A 16,246-nucleotide genomic window follows, 5' to 3' on the forward strand; every position below is an offset into this window, starting at 1 on the left:
AGTAAACACTGGATGCTTTGTTTAAGGAGTAACAAACAGATCAAAAATTCTTATACTCTCTCAAGGTTGAAGTTGAGTTCTTTATCAACAAAGAACCCATGAATTTTGTAGCAAGACATACTTGATTTTAATATAAAATTAAGTGAGTATTGAAGATTTGTGTTCACTATTTTTATTTCATTAATTCTGTGTTAACACAATTCACTACAAAGCAGATTACTTTGTTCACCAACCAAACATAATTCAAAAAAAGCTCAAAATCAAGAAAAACACATTCACCCCCTCCCCCTCTATGTTGTATTCATTACCTAACAAGTGGTATCAGAGCAAAATATGAAAGCAAATAGATTAAATATCTTGAAAGAATGAATACACAAAAGCTCAGCATTATGAAAATCCCTACTTTTGACAGATCTAACTACACGTTATGGAAAAAGAAAATGATGATGTTCATAAGGATGGCCAACCCACTATATCTTCAGATCCTCAATAATGGGCCTTTCACTCTCATGGTAAGAGTTGAGTAATCTACAGATGGAGACATGGTCATTCCAGCACATTATGCTCCTAAAGATCCTTCAGGATACACTGAACCTGAAAAGAAAATAGTCTCTCTGGATAGTGGCTTCAGCTGATTTTAATAGAGTCACTTGACAATGTAATGTACAATAACATTGTCAACTGTGACATAGCCAAACAGATCTGGGAGAAGATAGAGATCATGTGTGAAGGAACAGAGGAAGTTAGGTCAAACAAAAGGAGGATTCTGGTTTCTCAGTATAAGAGGTTTATGGCTAAACCAAAAGAATGAATTACTGAAGTTTTGAGAGGTTCAATAAATTGATAAATGACTTGCAGCTACATGATAAATATTATGAAGTTGAGGAGATTAACCTAAAGTTCCTGCTAGCTCTTCCTGACCATCTTGAATAGAAAATATCAGCTATTAGAGTAGGAAGAGATTTAAGCAGAATGACTTTGGAAGTTCTATATGGAATCTTGAAAACTTATGAACTTGAGATGCTGCAAAGAAAGTCATTGAAAGAACATCATGGACATGTTGTTGATGGTTCCAGTGCTTTGATTGTGAATGACAAAGAAGAAAGTGAAGATGAGCAAGAAGATCAAGTTCCAGTTATTCAAACTATGGAACAAACGAACAAAGGACCTCAGAAGCAAGTTGTATTGGAGCTTGAGGAAGATGAATATTACACCTTGGATGAGCTAGATAAAATGGACCAATCCATGGCTTACTTCGATGAGCTAGATGAAATGGACCAATCCATGGCTTACTTGAAATTTTCTAACATAAGAGTCAAGAAGCCAAGGTTTTTCAAAGGCAAGGAACAATCTTCCAACAGCAACAATTGGAAACCAAAAGCTAAGTACAATTCAGCTAGCAAAGGTGGCTACAAAACAGGATCTGTGGACATATCAAAGATAAGGTGCTTCAACTGTGATGAGTTTGGTCACTTTGCTACTGAATGCAGAAAGCCTAAAAAGGTAGGAAGGATAAAGCTTAGTATGAAGCTCTCTTGAAGAAACAGTCTGGTAAAGCCTATATTGCAGACGGAAAGAGTTGGAATGATAGTGATAATGATGATGAAGAAGTTGGAAACTATGCACTAATGGCTTTTGAGCATGGAGAAGCATCCACTTCAAAATCAAAGGTACCAATTCTAACCACTATTGATTTAAATGCTAGTCAATATAAGGAGACTGTGGAAAAGATGAGTATGGAGATGTTCCATATACACACTAGCTTGGTAGCAGCTACTGAGAAAGTAAGTAGGCTAACAAAAGCCAATGAGAAACTTGAGAGTGAGAAGCAAAAGCTAGATCTACTGCTTGTGGAGCTTGAGTCATTCAAGCAAGAAAATGAATATCTAAAAAATAAGCTGAAGTGTGCTGCTGAAATTGAAGCTGTGTTGAGGGAGAAGTTGAAAAAGAATGAAGTAAAGTTGAAGTCTTTCAAGAATGCATCTGAGTTGGTTGGTCAGTACCATGAGAAAAATAAGCCATATGCTAATATAACTATTGGTCTTGATTATGATAATTTGAATAGCAACAAGAAAGCTGTAGGTGGTAAAGGAAAAGCAACTGAAAATGAAGATGTCCCAGCTATGCTGAGAAATGTTAGTTCGCCCATGTTCAAAGCATGTGAAGTAGATTTCAGTGAAGAAAAGTTAATCATAAAGCAATAAATTGTTGATGAAGGCAATAAAAAGAAAAATGAAGAAACAACTCCATCTTCCAAAGTTGAAAAGAAGCCCATGGTCAACCAAGATTCCAAGACACCTTTCAAGGAAGTAAAAACTAAAGATGCAAGAAAGAAGAAGAAGAAGAAGAAGAAGAAGAATAGAAATGGGAAGATTGGAATAAACAAAAGTAACAACTTTGCATTTGTAGCAGACGCTCCAAGGAAACAATATCAAAGATGTGGCTTTATGAATCATCTAACTTACCTTTGTAAAAAGGTCTTTAGCAAGCCAGTAGAAGGAGCATGCAAGTACAATGAAGCAAATGTAAATGATCCCTATTCATTCTGTGACAAGTTTGACTGCATCCCCTGCAACTTGAAAGTGATGAAAAGTTTTTACAAGCTGAGAATAAATCTCAAATAAGTAAAAATGGGTCTACATCAAAAAGGGAAAATGCACAACAGTCAATGAACACTATTCTTTCTGAAATAACTCATTCTAGTTCTGCTCATTCTGTTAACAAGAATAAAGTACCCAACACTGCTTGGCTTGCTAAACACACTTAATCCTCATTGTGTGCAGGGCAAATAGAAGAAAGTCATATGGATCATAGACAGTGGATGCTCAAGACATGACAGGTGATATGGCCCTGCTATCACAGTTTGAGGAGAAGGCTGACCCATTAGTGACTTTTGGATACAACAATAAAGGGTTCGCAATGGGATATGGCAAATTGATTTCTGGAAATATTGTCATTGAAGATGTAGCACTTGTAGCTGGTCTTGAAGTGAATCTCTATAGTGTTAGTCAATTTGCAGACAAGGGATTCAAGGTCTCATTTGATAAAGGAGAATGCATTTTTATCAGCAAAAAGACTGGTGAAGTGATCTGAAAGGAGCAAGGAAAGGAAGCTTATTTGTTGCAAACTTGGACTCAGCAAATGAGGATGGAATATGTTGATTCTACACCAAGGCATCTGTAGAGCAAAGCAAGTTATGGCATAAAAAGCTATCTCACTTGAATTGCATGGTAATTAATACTCTAGTAAAAAAGGAGTTAGTGAGAGACATGCCTAATCTGGAGTTTACTCAAGATGAAGTCTGTGATGCTTGTCAAAAAGGAAAAATGAAAAGATCAAGTCACAATAGTAAAACTGTGAATTCTATAAGTGCATATTTGCAACTTATTCACATGGACTTGTTTGGACTAGTTAATGTCCTGTCAATTTCAAGAAAGAGATATGCACTTGTGATGGTGGATGACTACTCAAGATACACATGGGTAGAATTTATGCACTCCAAAGATGAGACTCTGCACATCATAATTGAGCACATCAAGAAGAATGAGAAGCAGGCTGAAGATTAGAATTGTGTGAAAAGATCGAGGAGTGATAATGGAACAGAATTCAGAAATGTAACCTTAACTGAATTCTGCAAAGACAAGGGCATTGTTCAAGAATTCTCAGCTGCTAGAACACCTCAGCAAAATGGGGTAGTTGAGAGAAAGAATAGAACACTAGTAGAGGCTGCTAGAACAATGCTGCAAGATGCAAAATTGCCAACAAGTTTTTGGGAAGAAGCTGTGAACACTGCATGCTACACTCAAAATAGATATCTAATTAACAAGAATCTTGGCAAGTCACCCTACTCAATCTTGTCTAAAAGGAAGCCTACTGTGAAGCATATTCATGTGTTTGGAACCAAGTGCTATGTTTTGAAGGACAACTCTGAATATATGGGAAAATTTGACTCTAAAGTTTTTGAAGCAATTTTTATAGGATATTCATTGGAGAGAACTGCATACAAAGTCTGTGATTATACAGAAGAAGATTATGGAAATCACATATGTTACTTTTAATGATGAAAAATGTCCAGGCTTGGAATGCCTTAGTGAAAATGAAGTTGAAGCCCTAAAGTTTGAAAATCTCAACACTGATAGTGATTCCCATGATGAAGCTGAAGTCAACACAAACCACATAATTGATGAAGAGTCTACTGATCAAGTGAATCATGAGAACGGAAGCTCATCTCAAACACCTGAATTTGATAGCACAAACGCAGGGGGAGAAAGAGAAGAAAACTCTGGAAATTATACCAATAATAAAGAAGAAGCAGAAAACACAAGTCGGCAAACTCACACAAGGAAATGGGATAGAAGTCACAATGCAGATGCAATTATTGGTGATCCCAATGCGGGAGTGAGGACTAGAAGTGCAACTATAAATGAATGCATTCATGCATGTTTTCTTTCACAAGTTGATCCAAATAAAATTAAAGAAGCTCTACTTGATCCTGATTGGATATCTGATATCCAAGAAGAGCTAAATCAGTTTGAAAGAAATAAAGTTTGGAAATTGGTTCCTACACCAAAGAACAGAAGTATAATTGGAACAAAGTGGGTGTTCAGGAACAAAATGGAATTGTTACCAGAAACAAAGCAAGGTTGGTTGTAAAAGGCTACTCACAGGAGGAAGGAATTGATTATGATGAAACCTTTGCTCCAGTTGCAAGACTTGAAGTAATAAGGATCTTTCTTGCATTTGCTGCACACTCCAACTTCAAGGTGTATCAAACGGATGTAAATAGTGTATTCCTTAATGGTGAGTTGGAAAAAAAGTTTATGTGCAACAACCACCTGGTTTTGAAGATCCGGAATTTCCAAATTTTGTATACAAGTTACTCAAGGCTCTCTATGGACTAAAACAAGCACCTAGAGCTTGGTATGACACACTGTCAGAATTTTTAATTAAACATGGATTCACTAGAGGAATAATAGACAAGACTCTCTTCTACAAGAAGCATGGTGATGATATGATCCTAGTTCAGATTTATGTGGATGATATTATCTTTGGTTCTACAAATGAAAAGTTGTGTCAAAGATTTTTCAAGCTTATGAAGAGTGAATATGAAATGAGTATGATGGGGGAATTGAGCTACTTTCTTGGACTTCAAGTCAGTCAAAGAAGTGATGGAATCTTCATCAGCCAAACTAAGTATGTCAAAGATCTATTGAAAAAGTTTGGCATGGTTGATTTCTCACCTGCATCTACACCTATGTCTACAGCTACAAAGTTGGATGAAGATAAAAAGGGCAAAAGTGTAGATATCTCAAGCTATAGAGGAATGATTGGATCTTTGCTATACTTAACTGCAAGTAGGCCAGACATCATGTTTGCTACATATCTATGTGCAAGATTTCAAGGCAATCCAAAGGAATCACATTTGATGGTTGTGAAGAGAATTTTCAGATACTTAAAGGGGACTCCAAACTTGAGATTATGGTATCCTAAGGGAACTGGTTTTAAAGCTGTTGGATACACATATGCAGATTTTGCTGGATGCATGGTTAACAGAAAAAGCACTAGTGGAAGCTGTCAGTTTATTGGACAAAGACTTGTATCTTGGTATAGCAAGAAACAACAATATGTGTCAACTTCCACAGCTGAGGCTGAATACATAGCTGTTGGAAATTGTTGTGCTCAAGTGCTTTGGATTAGAAATCAGCTAATTGATTATGGCCTAATGTTACACAAAATTCCAATTATGTATGACAATACTAGTGCTATATCTATTGTGGCTAATCTAGTTAATCATTCTAGAACAAAGCGCATTGATGTAAGGTACCATTTTATTAGAGAACATGTTGCAAATGATACCATTGAGCTCATTTTTGTTCCAACAGAAAAACAATTAGCTGACATTTTTACTAAACCTTTGGATGAAGCAACTTTCACTAGACTTGTAAGTGAAATTGGTATGTTAAATTATTTATCCTAAGGCAAAAACTCAGCTAATGTTTTACAACAAATTAGTTTCTAGTTAATCAAAATTAATTGAATTTAATTGGAAATTAACTGGAATATGAATTATAAATATTTCAAAATTCTATGCATATTTATTTTTCAAAATTCAAAATTTAGCTTGGAATTTTTTAATTTCTAAGAAAACTGTCTAAATGTTGATTTGCATTTTTAATATGTAAAATTAGCACAAGGCAGAATCAAAGTAATCAAAAGTATAAAGAACTGAGTTCTTGATAGGTCTAATTGACTTCATTTTAAGACTTCTCGAGTGAGTTCTCGATAAGCATCATTATGACTTATCGATAAGTCATTGTAGAGTTCTCTATAAGTGTTAAATTACAGAGTTATCTACAAGTACAATTTTAGACTTATAAATAACTCAAAATTGAGATAATTTAATTTAATAAATTATTTTATTAAAACACTTTTGACAAAATCATTCTGATTTTATTTTGATTTATTCAAATAATAATTGGAAACAATTCAGTCCATTTTTGGACAAACTGGGTATTTATTTAACATCTCGATAAGTCTCTTTCTAGTTCTCGATAAGACTCAGAAATATGACATATCGATATATATTTTATTTCAAAAATATTACTTCTCGATAAGCATATTACAAATATTTTTTTAGTTATCGATAAGTCATTTCCTTTTACTATAAATACCCAGACATCTCTACATACAGTTCTTTACGCTCTCGAGAACTCTAAAGAAACCTAATTTTCAAATCCAAACCAATTTCTCTCTTGTTTTGAACTCTTTCTCTCTAATTTCTTTTACCCACCAAACTTCATACTCTTATCAATGGCCTCAAACAATGTTGTACCCTTTATCCCCAAAGAAACCAACTTTCTTGCATTTCTAGATGCAAATCAAGCTCCTGAGCTTTCAAAAGCTTTGTGAAGTTTCTCTCTGAAACTTACTTTGTAGGGGCTCTTACTGCTAATCATGTACTCTATTTAGATGTGTTAAGGGATTTTTGGACTATAGCAGTAACAAGAACAGTGGTGCATGAGAATCAGGCTGCATCAATTGTGATAAATTGTACAATCAAGAGCCAACATGTAGAGATTTCTGAGAGTGATGTCAACATGGAATTAGGCATACCTATTGACAAACTGGTGGAGGTTCCAACTCAGGAGAAGCTTCATGAATTCATGGACTTCATCAATTATTCTGAAACGATTAATCCAACAAGCATGAACAAGAAGAACCTGAGGAGAGAATGGTCTTTTCTTTTTGATTCAGTAATAAGGGCCTTCACCTGCAAAAAGTCAGGATTTGACAACATTTCAAGTGTTGTCCAGAAGCTGCTTTACTCAATGGCTCACAACAAACAGATCAATGTAGGACATTACATATTGGAGGAATTGAGCACCAGGCTAACAATGCATGTAGCATCAAGAGATAAGGAGATTTTTCTTCCTAGATTCATTATGTTTGCTTTAAATTATAAAGTAAATGACATATATATGTTAGATGGTGTAGATAGATCATTAATAGACAACTATAAATAAGTGTCCAAAATTCTATTTGGATCACTTATTACAAAGAATAAGGTGCATGTGGGTCTTAAACTAACTCCATTCATGTTGGAGAAATTTAGGACTTATCCCTATCCTATGCCTGACATGAGTTCTAATGTAAGTCAACCTAGGGCAGTAATGGTCCCTGAACCTGTGGAAGTTCAAACACAGGAACACCAACAGGGACCTTCCAATACTGAGACCCCTTCTTCTATACCAATAGCTTCTAGAAAGTAAACCTCTTCATCCTCACAAAAGGATGAAGTGAGTAAAAAGAAGAGAATGCAGGCAAACCTGACAATTATTAATGAGAGTGGTGAGGAACAAACAGAAACTGAGTCACCCTTGGTCAAGAATAAACCAAAGAAGGCTAAAAACTTAGAGTTAACCACTCAAGACACCTCTGCGTCCTCCCAAAAGGATGTAGTTGTAAAACATGGACAAGAACAGACTCTAGGGGCATCCTCTCAACAAGGTGTCTCTATTGAAAATAGCACTCTCCCTAGTGCACCCTGTAATGAGTCTGCACAAACACTTGAAATAATTCAGGTGTATGGAAGGAGATATAAGGATGGCACACACAAGGAGAGAACATCACTGGAAGCTCACTCTTCTACTCAGGGGGGGCTGCTAACACTCACTTCTGATCAACAAACTCTTATCTCTAAAATTTCTTCTTACTACACAGCACTTGAATGTAATTCTCAAGTGCAATCCTACTCAAGTGACTTGGTGAGAGGATACTAGCCGGGGTAGACCTTGATGACACCATCACAAACATGGGGGATTCATCACTTTTTACTGAAGACCTCATGGTAGTTACAGATGCACCTTTATGTGCAAATCATCCTTCACAGGCTGTAAGGTTTGAGGGTAGTACTCCTGAGGGGGAGCTATCTAAATCCTCTCTAATTCAATTGGAGGTTCCTGTTACAGGAACAACTCCCCTCACAACTCTAGCTGAAATTGCACTCACAATTGAAGCTAAGAGTAAAATTTCCAATGACATTGTTATGGGAGAGGCAAGAACATCACATTTATGTGACAGTGCTCTGCAAGAAGCACAAGGGTTTGAGGCTGGTGCACATGACGGTAAACCAGCCAAATCCCCTCTAATTCTGTATGGTCCCGTAAGAGGGCTATTTTAAGCTAGAAGGGGGGTTAAATAGCTTAATTACCAATTTAAAATTTGTTGTGGCATTTTAAAAATATTTTATCCCTTTTTAAAACTTTACCGAGTGGTTATGCAGTTTATATGTGCGGAAGATAAAGTGCAAGGAAAGAAAATACCACAAGGTGATTTTATCCTGGTTCGCGATGGCGCAACCTCTAATAGATTCGCTCACCCCTACTCCAGTCCCCGAGCTCCTCTCCCGGACTCGGGATTTTCTCTTATAATAAACTCGCTCCTTTAGTAGGCGGAGAAGCCTTTACACCCTTTACAAGTATTTGTCTTGGTGCATAACATAAGGGTCACCACCTCAAAATAAATGTATTACCTACACAACTTATCTTAGACAATAACTCCCCGCTATTTCTTCAAAGTTGTTGTAGAGCCTTTGTGTGGACTTGGCTTTCTTAGCTTTTGACGGTCTTGAATCTTAGTGATCCAGTCTTGGGTCTTTCCTCTTCTTCACGGTACGAAGACTACTAACTCCCCGTTAGTACGTCTAGGACTTGGGTCTTAGAACGAGAATCACCTCACGTCACTTCACCTCACTACAAAACTAATAAGACAATCCACGAAACAAACCAAGTATAGAAAAGATGGTTTGAACTAGTATGTTACTGTAATAGCCCACAAGTAGTATAATATTCCAATAAGAATATTAAAACTAGATAACAATACTTGACTTAAGAATAATACAAGATGGTCAAGTATATTTATAATTACTCCTTTAAAGTTATGGAGTAATATGAGAAGTCCCTATTTATGTTAAGCACTTATGGCTTATGACTTCTTTAGTATTCTTCTTCTTTCGATTACGTATTTATAAATCAAAGAATACTTTAGTTACAATCTCGGAATTGTATCTTATCCTCTACGCTCGTAGGCTTAAGGATTTTAGTATACTTATGTTTTGATACTTATGTGGTCAAAGTATACTTTTAACTTCAAGCACTTGTATAAGTTTTATGATTCTTAGCCAAGATCCAAATAATATAAGTGCAAGTAATTGGCGTAAGATCATACTTTTGAAGTTTAGACGAATAATTATGAGTAGTTTATATATATCGAATAATAACCCCACGGAACACTGAAATATTGTTGTAAATATGTTGTGAACTTGATGATTTCATTAACAAAACACCTTAGTAGATTTTACTAAGTGAAAAATGTAACACTCGACGGATAAGGATTGTAGTCCCGACGGATGACTCAATATTGTCCCGACGGATGATGATTTATTATCCATCGAGTGAGTAGCTTGTGTAACAATAAGTCTGTAGCACATTTCTGCATACACATTGTTTAAATTATGTAGTAGTACTCAAGTCATGTTGACTTTAACTAGATATGCAGAATAGGTTGATTAATTGTACATAGATGATGTCTTGTAATTCTGTATAAATGAAATAAAGTCAAGTACCAGATAGCTACCCGACGGATAAACAACAATGCCATTCGACGGATGATCAACAAGACAACCCGACGGATGATCATGAACCCGATGGATAAAGAATTCAAATATCTGTTGACAGTGACAACACAGTCACATGCATCGAATGTATGCAAATGGAATGTGGAAGCCTATTTAACTGGGTTTTAGAGAACAAAGAAGCATTACCATTTCCATGCTATTATGAAGATATTCGAAAGTGCTGGAAAAGAGTAATGAAGTAGCATAGTATTAGACTTGATAGTTTTTGTTTTATTATCCTGTCTTATTACTTTGTAATCTTGGTGTTATATAAACCAAGAAGTAGCTAATAGAACAACTAACTAAGCAACCAAGAGAGAAACATTTGTAAGCTGTATTCTTAGCATTTCTCTATAATCTTAGTTGTTAAAAGTTTGTAAGCAGCTGTGAGCTAATTGCTACACAGAGTTCTCTTGATATATTATATATCTATGGTGGATACATTCAAATCCACCACAAAGTTTTTAAAGACTTGTGTTTTTAATTACTTGTGTTTTGATTCATTTCAAGTTATTATTCCGCACTCTGCAAATCAATTCACACTAATATATATATTTAAGTTAAAACACTTTTTATTTTTGAAAAAGTTTCAAGAATTTCATTCAAACCCCTTCTGTAATTCTTGTTGCATTGTTAAGGGACTAACAATTGGTATCAGAGCAAGCTCTTGATAAACAAAGAGTTTAAAGATCACAACAAAACAGCAAGATGAACAAGAAGGATGTTGGAGTCAAGATTCCTTTTCTGGATAAAGATAATTACCATCACTGGAAGGTAAAAATGCATCTTCATTTACTTTCTCAAGATGAGGCCTATGTAGATTGCATAGAAAGAGGCCCTCATGTACCAATGAGAGCTGCAACTGGAAATGAGCCATCTGTCCCCAAGCCAAGGCATGAATGGTCTGATCCTGATATTGAACAAGTCAGGAAGGATAAGAAGGCCATGAATATTCTGTTCAATGGAGTTGATGGTTTGACAACATCATCAATTGCAAAACTGCCAAGGAAGTTTGGGATACTATACAGATTATCTGTAATCGCACTGAGCAAGTAAGGGAAAACAAGATGTAGCTACTTATTCAGCAATATGAGCATTTTCATAGTGAAGAAAGTGAGTCTCTTACTGACATCTTTAGTAGGTTTCAAAAACTACTAAATGCTCTGAAGTTGCATGGAAGGGTCTATCAGACAAAAGACTCCAATCTTAAATTCTTTAGATCTCTTCCAAAGGAATGGAAACCTATGACAGTCTCATTGAGAAACTCTCAAGATTATAAGGAATTTACTTTGGAGAGACTGTATGGCATCCTAAAAACTTATGAGCTTGAAATATAGCAAGATGAGAGGATGGAGAGAGGAAAGAAGAAAGGAGGATCCATTGCACTAGTTGCTGAGTTAGAGAAAGAGAAGGAGATGAAGATGGAAGTTATTGAATCAACTTCAAAGGTCTGTGAAAATAAGGGCAAGGGGCTGGTAGCAGAAAATGAAGATTCTTTGAGCAAAGATGACATGGAAGATATTGATGAACATCTAGCATTTCTTTCCAGAAGATTTGACAAGCTCAAGTTCAAGAAGAACTTTGGAGCAGCTAAGCCAAATGGAAACATGGTGGATAAATCAAAATTCAAATATTTCAAATGTGGCTTAGCAGGGCACTTTGCCAGTGAGTGTAGAAAGTCAGATTCCAGCAAAAAGAAGTTTGAGCCTGTTGTTTATAAACAGAAATACTTTGAGTTGCTTAAACAAAAGGAAAGGGCTTTCATTACACAAGAGAATGACTGGGCAGCTGATGGTCTGGATGAGGATGTCAGCTATGTCAATCTAGCCCTAATGGCCAAGTCTGATAAAACAAAGACACTTTCTTCAAGAAATCAGGGAAACAAAAAGAATCTATGGTACTTGGATAGTGGTTATTCAAGACACATGACTGGTGATTCTACCCTGCTCATAGAGTTCAAGGAGAGAGCTGGCCCAAGTATTACTTTTGGAGATGACAACAAGGGTTATACTGTGGGATATGGCTTGATTTCAAAAGACAATGTCATCATTGAAGAGGTTGCCTTAGTGGATGGTCTCAAGCACAATTTGTTGAGTATCAGCCATCTTTGTGATAAAGGAAATTCAGTAACCTTCAACTCAGAAGCCCGTGTTGTGACAAACAAAAGAAGCAACAAAGTAATTCTCACTGGAGTGAAAAAAGGAAATGTGTACCTAGCTGACTTCAACTCATCAAATACAGAATTTGTTACTTGTCTTCTTAGCAAAGCAAGTCAGGATGAAAGTTGGTTATGGCACAAGAAGCTATCCCATCTAAACTTCAAGACCATGAATGAACTAGTAAAGAAAGAACTGGTAAGAGGCATTCCTCAAGTGGAGTTTTCTAAGGATGGATTGTGTAATTCCTGCCAAAAAGGAAATCAGATCAAAGCATCATTCAGGAAGAAGCTTGATTCAACAATTGAAGAACCTTTGCAACTGCTACACATGGATTTGTTTGGACCAGTCAATGTGTTGTCCATTTCAAGGGAAAGATTTTGCCTAGTAATTGTAGATTATTTCTCAAAGTTCTCTTGGACATATTTCCTAAAGTCTAAAGATGAGGTTAGTGAAATCATCATCAATCATATTTACTAAAGTCTAAAGATGAGGCAAGTCAATAATCATCCTGATTTCAAACTTAGAAGAATCAGGAGTGATAATGGAATTGAGTTCAAGAATTCTGTCATGAGAGCATTTTGTGAAGAAAATGGGATTTTGCATGAATTTTCAGCAGCAAGAACTCCACAACAAAATGGAGTAGTAGAAAGGAAGAACATATCACTTATTGAAGCTGCAAGGACAATGCTTGAAGAGTCTAAGTTTGTTAGTCCCTTGACAATATAGCAAGAATTACAGAAGGGGGGTTGAATGGAATTCTTGAACCTTTTTCTCGAAATAAAAATGTTCAAACTTGAATATAGATATAAGTGTTTTGATTAGCACAATGCGGAATAGAAACTTAATTGAATCAAAACATAAGTAATTAAAAACAAGAGTCTTTAAAAACTTTCTGGTGGATTTAAACAATTCCACCAGAGATATATATTATATATATCGAGAGAACTCTGTGTGCAAGAATGCTCACAACTGCTTACAAATTGAACTACTGAGAATACAGGGAAATGCTAATGATTCTGCTTACAAAGATTTCTCTATTTGTGTATCTCAGCTCACTTATTTCTATTTGCTACGTTCTTGGTTTATATATTACCAAGATTACAAAGTCAAAAAGACTGAATAAATATAAAAACTATCAGTCTTAAGCTTTGCTACTTTTCATCCTCTATTACCCAGTTAATGGGCTTCCACGGTAGATTTGTATACATCTCGACGCATGTGCCCTGTTGTCACTGTTCAACTGCTGTTTGAATTCTTTATATGATCATCCATTGGACTTTATGAACATCCGTTGGATATATGATCATCCATCGACTTTATGAACATCCGTTCATTGATCATCCGTCGACTGCTATATTAAACATCCATTGATAGTCATTTGATTATCCGTCGATGGCTTTGTTAATCATCCGTCGGTAGCTATTTTGGCACTTGACTTCATTTCATTTATGCAGAATTACAAGACATCATTTATATACAATTAATCAACCTATTCTGCATATCTAGTTAAAGTTAACATGACTTATAGGTTACTACAGAATCTATACAAAGATGTATATAGAACTGTGCTACAGACTCATTATTACATAAGCTACTCACTCGATGGATAATAAGTCATCATCCGTCAGGACTATAATGAGTTATCCGTCGGGACTATAATTCTTATTCGTCGAGTGCTACATTATTTCACTAAGTAAAATCTACTTAGATGTTTTGTTTATGAAATCATCAAGTACACAACATATGCACAACAATCTCCCCCAATTTATGTCTACTGGAATTGTAGCCATAAATTAAGAGATACTTGATGATAACAAAACATCCTAAACATACAGCTTTAAAGATAAGTAGATAATACTGAAAGTGCTTCAATTAATCAAAATGTACAAAGTTTGGCTCACAATCATTTCATAATGCTCCTCTAGCCTGAGCAGATTTTTCTAGTTTCTTGAAGGTCTGGATCTTCTTCCAAGCTTTCTGTTGTTTACATCAATCTGATTTTGAAGCTGCCTGTGGAATTCCAGTTCATCAGATTCTGAGAGATCTAGCTTTTCTTGTATTTCCAAGAGAGTCTCATTGCTAGAGATACTCAATTGGTCTTCTAACCTGAAGAATCTTCTCACACCTTTGTCATCCATGAACTCCATCAGCCAGTAGGGCCTTAGATGCACTCTTCTCCCTGTGTATGGGATGATTAGAGTCTTTGGGAGTGCATCTTTAGCTCTAATACTCCTTAGTTCTTCAATCTTCTTCAATACTAGTCTTCTTGCAGTTACATTGAACCCAAAGTTCTTCTTGAAGGATGAATAAACTTTAATCAGTACAGATTGGCTTTCTTGAAGAATCCTGTGAAGTGGCCACTGAACCTCTCTTCCTCCTTTGTACTTGAACACTAACCTTTCAGGTAGGTTCCTGTATGCATCAATTCCCCTCACTTCATCCAGTTCATCCAAATAGAGATTTAGATCTGAAAATTCTTTGATGTCACATAAGTATAAGTAGTCTCCCTTGTTGACTTTGGGTTGAGCTTTAACTACTGATTTGGATTTGAGAGGTGACAGCTTCACTTTCTTGATTGCCCTTGACTTTGTCCTTTTTGGCTTGCTAAGGATTGGTAAACTGAAGTCAGGAATTGGTATGTTATCCCACTCTATTGGCTCATCCTTGGGCACAATAGGTTGACCATGAATATTCCTGTAGGGATCCACCACCTTTATATCTTCAAATACCACAGAGGGCTTTGATGCTTGAGTTGTAGCTGGTGTGGGTACCTTAGGAAATTGATCTTCCAATTCCTTGTCAACAATATCCAGTTTCTTTTTTGTTCTTCTGGCCAATTCTTTCTTCCTTGGGGATTTCTTCTGTTCTTCAATTTGCTTCCTTGATTCAGTGGCTTCAGAAGGTTGAGAGGGAATTTGTTGAGATGAACTTACAGCCTGTAGCTTGGCTAAGATAGCAATCTGCTCTTTCTTTTGTTTAGCCTTCTTTGCATCTAGAGCAGCTTGCTTCTTTTCCTGCTTTAATCTTGCCTTTTCTTCTCTCTTTGCTTGAGCAAATTGAGGATGTCCAGCTATCACACAAATTTCCTTTCCATTTCTGAATATTAGCAATTCTTCTTTTTAAAGCTGAATCAACTGGATCTATATAGAAAGCAATTGATCTTGACAGAAGCTTCTTTTCATCAGGCTTGGGTGTTTCAAACACAGTATCCAAGGGGTTCTTTAAGGATGATTTTGAATAATTTACCCTTGGTTTAAGAATCATTCCAGCCTTTGGAGATTTGATGCAGGAAGATTGTCCTCTTTCCAGATAATTCATGCTCATCTCATTCACACTGAGTTGCTTGACTTGAGAGTGATGGATGGCTGACTTAACTGGCTCCTTGACAAGTTCAAACTTTTTCTGTATCTCCTCATCAATCTTATCCCAGTTGATCAAACTCAACTTTCCTTTCTCAGAAACTTTCAAGTTTGCTGCTGCTGCTTTAATTAGATCTATCCCATCTGCAACTGGTGGCTTGGAGACAGTAATTGAAGGTATAATTACTTTGTTGATTTGAACTTGAAGTTTCTCCCCCTCACTTGGTCCTTTCTCCCCCTTACTTGGTTCTCTCTCCCCTTTTTTGTTATCATCAAGTTGAGGAGTTAGGCCTTGTGCTTTAGCCAGTTGCATGAGAAGATTTGTCTGAGACTGTTGATTTTGAAGAAGGATGGCCACATAATTCTCAATAACTTGAACTCTATCTTCCAGCTTGGCCAGCTTCTTTTCAGAATCTGATTCTCTCCTCAGTCTCAGTAATAGATCCTGCATGGTACCATATGGCATGACTGAATCCAGCTTCTCAGAATTGTAGGTCTTCAAGTCAGCTATATCCTTTTTGATTTCATCTACACTCAGATTCTGTTTGACTTGC

Source organism: Apium graveolens, chromosome 7, assembly GCF_009905375.1.
Source record: "Apium graveolens cultivar Ventura chromosome 7, ASM990537v1, whole genome shotgun sequence".
In the NCBI taxonomy this organism is placed as follows: domain Eukaryota; kingdom Viridiplantae; phylum Streptophyta; class Magnoliopsida; order Apiales; family Apiaceae; genus Apium; species Apium graveolens.